This window comes from Geospiza fortis, unplaced genomic scaffold (assembly GCF_000277835.1).
Source record: "Geospiza fortis unplaced genomic scaffold, GeoFor_1.0 scaffold111, whole genome shotgun sequence".
Taxonomy (NCBI): domain Eukaryota; kingdom Metazoa; phylum Chordata; class Aves; order Passeriformes; family Thraupidae; genus Geospiza; species Geospiza fortis.
Window position 1 is genome coordinate 7,815,307 of NW_005054321.1, and position 7,402 is coordinate 7,822,708.

At 44.1% G+C, this 7,402-nt stretch overlaps 1 protein-coding gene across 1 annotated transcript in view; it reads right to left on the reverse strand.

The window, feature by feature from the left end:
• Positions 1-5,932, reverse strand: part of ASAP1 (ArfGAP with SH3 domain, ankyrin repeat and PH domain 1) — a 142,148-nt gene extending 136,216 nt beyond the window's left edge. The window contains exon 1 of the mRNA XM_031056749.1: positions 5,600-5,932. The gene's annotated coding sequence lies outside the window, so the exon portion shown is untranslated. The remainder of the gene's footprint in view (positions 1-5,599) is intronic.
• Between the last annotated feature and the right edge of the window lie 1,470 nt (positions 5,933-7,402).

Consider the following 7,402-nt stretch of genomic DNA (forward strand, 5'->3'; position numbering starts at 1 on the left):
CCTGAGGTGTTGGCTTGGATGGTTTCATGTTCCTGTGTAGAACCATAGCCCTTTGCTAAGGGCTTGGTATTAGACTGAATCCACTATAAGGCTTGTCCTAGTGCCTCAAATGTCCTGCTGCCTCTCTGGCTGGCAGGTCTGGCCAGGACAAAATTGCTCTATATGCACTTGGCCAGCTGCTATAAAAAGGACACGATGCTGTGCCAGGCTTGGCAGGAGACATCTCCCTCTCCTTGCCCCAGTGGTTCTGAGGAGCACATCAACCGTGTGCTCTGCATTTCCCTTCTGGCTGCTGCAGGGATGAACAGAGGGAAGGTGGGAGCCAGTCATGCTGCTCCTGCTGCTGGTCTGCATAGGGCCATGCAGTGACTTGCCCATCATAACTGAGAGACAGAATGTGGCAATCCCAGGGGTGGTGTTCAGCCACTAAGAGCTGATTTATTTTCTCCCCAGACTGGAGAACAGATAGGGAAGGAATGTGTGGTGTTGCAGGTCCTCCCAGAACCTGGGGGCATAGCTCAATTTCTAATTGGAATCCAGTCCCATCCCTGTGCCACCAGGCTACAGCTTCTGTCACTGTAGCCATGAGAGAAGACTTGGCAAGGCCTTATTTATCCTTTCTCTAAATGACTTAAACTTTTCAACCTTTAAGGCCACACTCCAAAAACCATTTGCTTTCCTAGATCAGGTGCCATTCTGGCAATTGTACAGATACAGTATTTTTACCTGCTGAATTAGAAGTGAGGCTTGTAGTTGGGTGAAGAAGATTAGTTGCACTTGTTATTTTTCACAATGAACACTTAGGAGCATGCATATGAGTAGCCAAGGAGAAGCTCTCCTAACCATGGACTGAGGATGTACTGGATCAGATGGCAGTTAAAAGCCCATGGCCTTAGGGAGCCACAAACTACTTGCAGAATGTCTCACAGACATCTTCTCCCATGGGGAAATGCTGCAATCTTCAGTTTTATTGGCTTCTTTAAGGCCCAGACTCTCTAAAATTGGGTGTTAGCATAGCCCCATAGCTCTGGGATAACAAGTGCTGGGGCACCATGCAGGTGTTGGGGTCTTTACCCCTTCAAGCACAACTGCTCATCTTGTTTACACACCTCCTTTCTCCAGTCTTTCCTCTCTGTCCAGCAAAGGTTGGAGGGATGGAAGAACCCTAATGAGGCATTTTACCACCCCGAACAGGGTTGTTCCTTGCCATGCCCTGCAGAACCTGGCTCTCCAGTCCCACACTACCTGCCTCACCCCTTCCTCCAGGGATCATGCAGCAGTCTCAGGCACTGTCAGCTTCGCAGCAAAGCTTCTCCAATTTCTTTGTTATTTTTTCTCTGTCTTTATTTATAAAAGTGGTGTACCAAAACACTATTCCCCTCATTGCCACCCCTTTTCTCTCTGTTTTGTTTTCTGTCGGGTGTTTTGCTCTGATGCACCAAGTAAAGATACAAAACCCTAGGTGGGAGCATCTGATCCTGGCTGTAGAGCATTGTCAGGAAGAGAAGTTCCGTGATATAAAATCAGCTTTTTCCCCCCTCTTCATGGGACCTTGCTGTGGGATGTTTTGGGCTTCCTGCTGCAGCCCCCAGGGTGGCCAGCAGCCCCCTCTCTCCAACACAATTCTAGTCTGCAAATGCTTAAAGGCAGTTTCTTTGGAGCGAGCCACATGCTTCAAATTGTTATGTGGTTAACCACTGAGAACAAACCCCCACACAAATACCTAAGGATCAACTTGCTCAAGCCAGGGTGGTAGCAGTGGGGGCACAAGAGGATAGGGGAGACTTCCTCATTTTGCTTTTGATGAGAAGAAAATAGAGTTGTCTTCTGACTTTCCTAAAGTGCCAGCAGCCGCCGTGTCACAGTGTGTACTGGGTGATGCCATTTGCACATTTGTTTGCTGATGAAAGGAGCCTTGTTCAGCAGCCATGGCCATGCACACCACGGGCCACATCCTCTGCTGGTGTTAATCAGCTCCTCTGGTGAACAGGAACTGAAAATGCAACCCCCTCTCCCTGTGTGATGTGCAAGTGCCAAGCTGGGGGAAGATTTCTGCGCTTTGACATTGCCCTATCCCATGTCCCTTCACTCTTATAAAAGCTGAATACTTTTCTGCTGACTCACAGGGACAGATGGATTTTGTTAACTCCAGTCGAGATAGAGGAAGATGCACTAAAAGCATCACTTGGTGGGGCTGAATCCAGCTTTGGGGTTCAGGGGGAGGCTGAGCAAGGAGCTTCACATCTCCCCCTGTTCATCATGGATGGAGCTTGGCTCCTGGGTGCCACATGGGAGGAGTGATGTGTGGTCTAGGCTGAGCCTGCTGCTAATCAGAGTCTGAAATAATGACCCAGGCTGTCATTCCATCCCCCTCCTTGTGCCCTGTCTGGAGCTCTGCAGCCCCCAAAGCCCAAGAAAGAGAATTGGAGCCAACAGCAATAGAAACACCCCAAAAGAATCACAGAACTCAAATCCCCTTAGTAATTGCATTGCATCTGCTTAAATCTTAAGTTACAGAGGATTTTAGTGAAGTAAATTAACTTCCCATTGCTTGTGTTTCCCTGTATTTTTGAAGATTATGAAACTGTTGAGGAGCAAATTGTCTTACAAACTCATGGAGAGAGTTTCCAATCATGACTGGCATAGCTGTTCATGTAGTGCTCCTAGAAGGGGACCCAAGTGGAGATAGAGATAATTATTTTGCCATGGACCAACTTTAAGATCCATCTTAACTTTATTTTCATTTCTAAAATGGCCAATTAAGGGATCACAGCGTGGCTAAGATAGTCTTGAGGGGGAAGATGCAATCCAAACATTAAATGCTTTCTCAGGTATGAAACAATATTGAATTCTTTGCTTTTTGAGGAAAATTGCGTGAAAAGGATGGGTTAAAATTCTTTTGATGTGGGGGACGTTTTCAGTGAAAGTGGTTTAGTTCCTCTGGTCCATTTATCATCTGAGCAGTGAAACATCACTCTGCTTATGAAGTTAGCTCTGCAGGACTCTGTACCTGTCAAAATTGTTTATCCATACTTGCCAACAACAGCAAGAAAGGCAGAAGGACTGGCAGCCGTGATGGTGAGTGAGTTGGACACATGGAGTGAGGGCGCATGAGTTGAACCTCCTCAATGATGCAGAAAAAGAAAATGAGCGAGGGAAAGAACATTAGAGCATGAAGTGTCTAATCTTAGAGAGTTTAATGGTGCAGTTTGTTACAAAAAAGGAAGAATTTGCAGAATTTCTTCATGGGCAACTGATTAGGTAGGTCCTGGTGGCCAGTTAATCCTCTTGATGCTGAAGGTTCAGGAGTAAAAGCCAGCAGAAGCAGCTGCTGGGGGACATTGGCACATTGACATTATCGACCATGGGATTGGGAATATTGCACTTAGACAATTGAAAATTAATGTGATAATACCTTATTAATGAATTATCAAGGAACTACTGAGTGTTTAGTATGGTCATATGAAAATATATAAAAATTGTCAGTCTAAATCCAACAGAGCCTTAATCCTATGTGCGGGCTATTAGGGAAAAAAAAAAGAGAGAGGGCGGGCAGAGAATTCAGGTTTATAAAAAGAAACCCGTACACAATGAGCTGAAGGTTGTGCTTCTGCACTTCCTGCTCTGGGTGTGAGCAGAAGAGGAAATACCAAAATACCACCAGGAAAACTATTCCCACAGCATCCCCAACCTGGCTGAAACCAGAGAAGTTCTGACAGCCCTGCAAAAAAGGGGGCAAAAATCCCACAGCCGACCCAGTCTTAAAGATCTTGCTCATAGGAAAGCCAACAAAATTTCCAAATCTAGGAGATTTGGGTAGACCTAGATGAGTCTTTATACTTCCCCTGACTCCTCATCTGTACTTTCTGCAGTTCACTCATCATTGATGACATTTGACTCTTCTGCCAGCTTTAAGAGGAGCACATTTCTGCTCCAGTCAGTTTGATCACATCCACGACCTCAGACCATCAAATTGCATGATAACTGCAGGGCAGGGCACCACAGTCCAGCCTAACTCAGGTGAGGGGTTCCTTGGCCCCCCTTTTATTTTTTGACTCTCAACCCACTAGAATGAGAGCACATCCTACATTCACAGCAAGAACTGACCTTTCAATGCATAAAATGCCTCTATGTTCAGTGTTGCCCCATGTCAATAATTAAAATGAAATTCCTGGAGGTTCCCAGGCAGACAAGACATTAGTTTGGTCTGGCTCCTCCAGAAAACATTCCTCTTTAAGCAAAGAAAACCTTGAAGATGAGCAGCAGGATCATGTTCAAAGGGTTGTAGAGATAGCTGGCACACCAGGCAGTTAGTTTAAAACCTCAAATCTGAAAGCTTTGCAAAGACCTGAGAAAATGGCTCTTTTCCTTTATGGGTATAAGAAGGAAAATATTCTATCCTATAACTCCCCCCAAAATTTATATATCAGTCTCATGTTTGACATGCAGTGATGTACACTAGAATTCAGGACTTGTTCAATAGTCTAAGAAAAACAGTAAAATTACTATAAAAAAAGTAAATTTGCTATAAAAAGATGGCTTTCCTATAGATGTTTCCCTACTTCTAAGCAAGTCCTGAAACAAGTTTTTCCCCTACAATTAGTGAATCAAATCCCTGGACTCGCTCCAATGAGCAGCTTAGGAATGTTCAGCACAACCACAGCCTCCAGCCATGGGACAGAGCAAAAGTTGCAACAGTGATGATGCTTTATCTTCCACAACTTACTCCAGCAACACTTCCATGGATGCCAATAATGAAATCTGTTTCAGAGGCCTGAAAGGAAGATTTTTTTATTTTCAAATTCTGAGTCACTGATTTTGAGACTGGTCAACTCATCACTTTTGTGACTGTGGTTTAGCTAAAACCACCTAAGGCTGATAATATCATAATGAACTGTAACATCCAAAAATGAAGCTAAAACCTCAGCTAAGCCCCATGTCTGAATGCAGCTTTCCAGTTCATTCAGAGCAGCATAGCACTCAGCATTTTCCCTCCAACAACAGAAAGCCCCTTTCTGGCCTCCCGGAATTGCTGCATAGAATACACTGTTGCTCCTACTGCAATCTTATTTGAGACAATAGGGCAAATAGTTGGCACAGAGATTCTTCTTAAAACTTAAATCCACAATAAATCTAGATCCACAATAAAATGTAAAAGGCCAAGGAAACATGCAAAGATAATCATAAAATGCGAAGGGTTTTTTTTTAATGATTTTTTGCTGAGAGTGAGACATTACAATTTACAATGTGGGCCCCATTCTGCAAGTCCTTTCTTACATGAGCTCTTTTTAAAGTCACTGAGGTTGTTTATGTGAGTAAAAGTTTCTTACATGAGAAAGGACTCACAGAATCTGGCCTTACACATTTTGCTACAAAGTTTACTTAGACATTATCTGGGCTGTGGAGCACTGTGTGTATTTTCAGGATCGAAAAATGGACTTCAGTTGTTTTTTTTGGAAAAATGTTCTGACTTCAGCTTCACCCATCTGCTTGTCTCCTTTTGCTCTGCAGCCACATTGAATGGACGAGCTCAGCCTTTGTCCCTGTCCCTGAGCTACTCCTCGCCAGCCACGCTCAGCCCCCACGCGCTGTAACTCACCAGGATGTGTGCAGTCTGAATTCCCATTCCAGGTTTGGTCCTCAAGCCTAAGGCCATTATTCCATCTCAGACTAAAACATATTCTCCCATGGGCAGCTGAAAAGGAGCATGTTTCTTCAGGTTTTCTTGCCACAAAATGATAAAATAAAGTGAAATAAAATAAAATAATAATAAAAAGGAAATCCAATGTACGGCAATCCTCAGAGTTGTGGAGTCTAAGAGTGTTGATCAGCATCCATAAATGTCCTGACCGGTGAGGAGACACAGGCACTACAACTGGAAAGAGAGCAGGAAGGAAAACCAACCATGTGAGCAAAGTTAAAAAAAAAGGGGGGTGGGGTGGGGGGAAGAGAGAGAGAGAAAAAGGTCTGCTCAGTGGACAGCACTTGGGCTGATAGCAGGGATTTCAGGAAATCCAAACACTCAGACAGGAAATCTGAACACTGGATAAACATGCCATAATCTCCACAGATACAGTTAACATGCAGCGTCCCTGTTAACCCTTTGCCTGCCCACGGCTGAAATCAGATCTGCGATAGGAGCGCCGGGAAACGCGAGCTGCCCGCGGGGCTCCGCAGCCTGAGCGCTCCAGGTCTGAGCTGCAGCCCTGCATTCAGCCCTGCCCTCGCCTTTTTTAACTCCATTGGTTTCTACATAGTGTTGCTGTAGTGGAAAGGTGCTTAATTTTCCTCCTCTGAGAAGGAGATGCACCCTGACCCCTGCTGCAACCTGCCCGAACTCCTGTGTGCCACTGACTGTGGATACCTGGTAGTCCTGAGGGAGTTTTACCTGTTCTTTTTCCACTTCTCATTTGCTGTAACACAAGATTTGCATGGCTGACTATGAGATATTTCCTATATATTGTGGGATATTTGATAGTTTACTCCAGGCTGGTACAGTGGGAACCCCCTGATTCCTCCCCTGGAAATTGTAGGGACAAGCTACTTAAAGCAGCAGGGGAGTTTGGAGATTCCCTTTATGCCATTTTGTCAAGGAATCTAGTTCCATGGCAGAGGGGCTGGGGCGAGATAACATCTAAGGACTCTTCCAATTCAAACTACCCTATGATTCTATGAATTGAGGAACAAACTCTGCAGTTCCTAGCAAAATTAGGATGAAGCCTGTTTGATTATTTTGGTTACTTTCAGAATATACGTTTTGCTCTTTGTGTCTTGTGGTTAGCTCTTCATCATAAATATATCACTTTTAGACTTCTTAATTTATTTCTTTGATATGATCTACCTTGGTTACACTATTAATGTAAAGCTCTTTGCTAGTTACAAAGGCAAGGAGAAGCAATAACATTGCATAGAGCTGACCCCTCACCCCATAGATGTAATTAATAAAGTGAAGTTTACATAAGAGTTGCCAAATTCAAATTCATAGTATTACAAGCACACACATACACAGAGTTAAGACTCTGTATGTTTGCAGAATGGGGACTTCACTGTATTTTCTGGAGGAGGACAATTCCAGGCTTCTCTGCTCTCCAGAGGTTATGGACTCCTAAGGCAAGGGCCCACTTCCAAAACCTCTTCCTCTCTCTAAAAATTGACTTTTTGGGACAATCCTGCCTAAAGCATGTTAGAAAGAAAGCATCATGTCTTTAGATTTTCTGATTCTCCTAAGACGTCATAGAAATTAAAAAAAAGATAAAAATTAGTACCTTGAATTTCTGGTGGAAGTAATTAGGCACAGGGGTAATATCTACTGACTGGTGCCCTCGCTGAAGGCATTGGCAATTATCTCATCTGAAATGGCCCTAATGTGAGTCCCACATGCAGTATTAACCTCTATCATTAT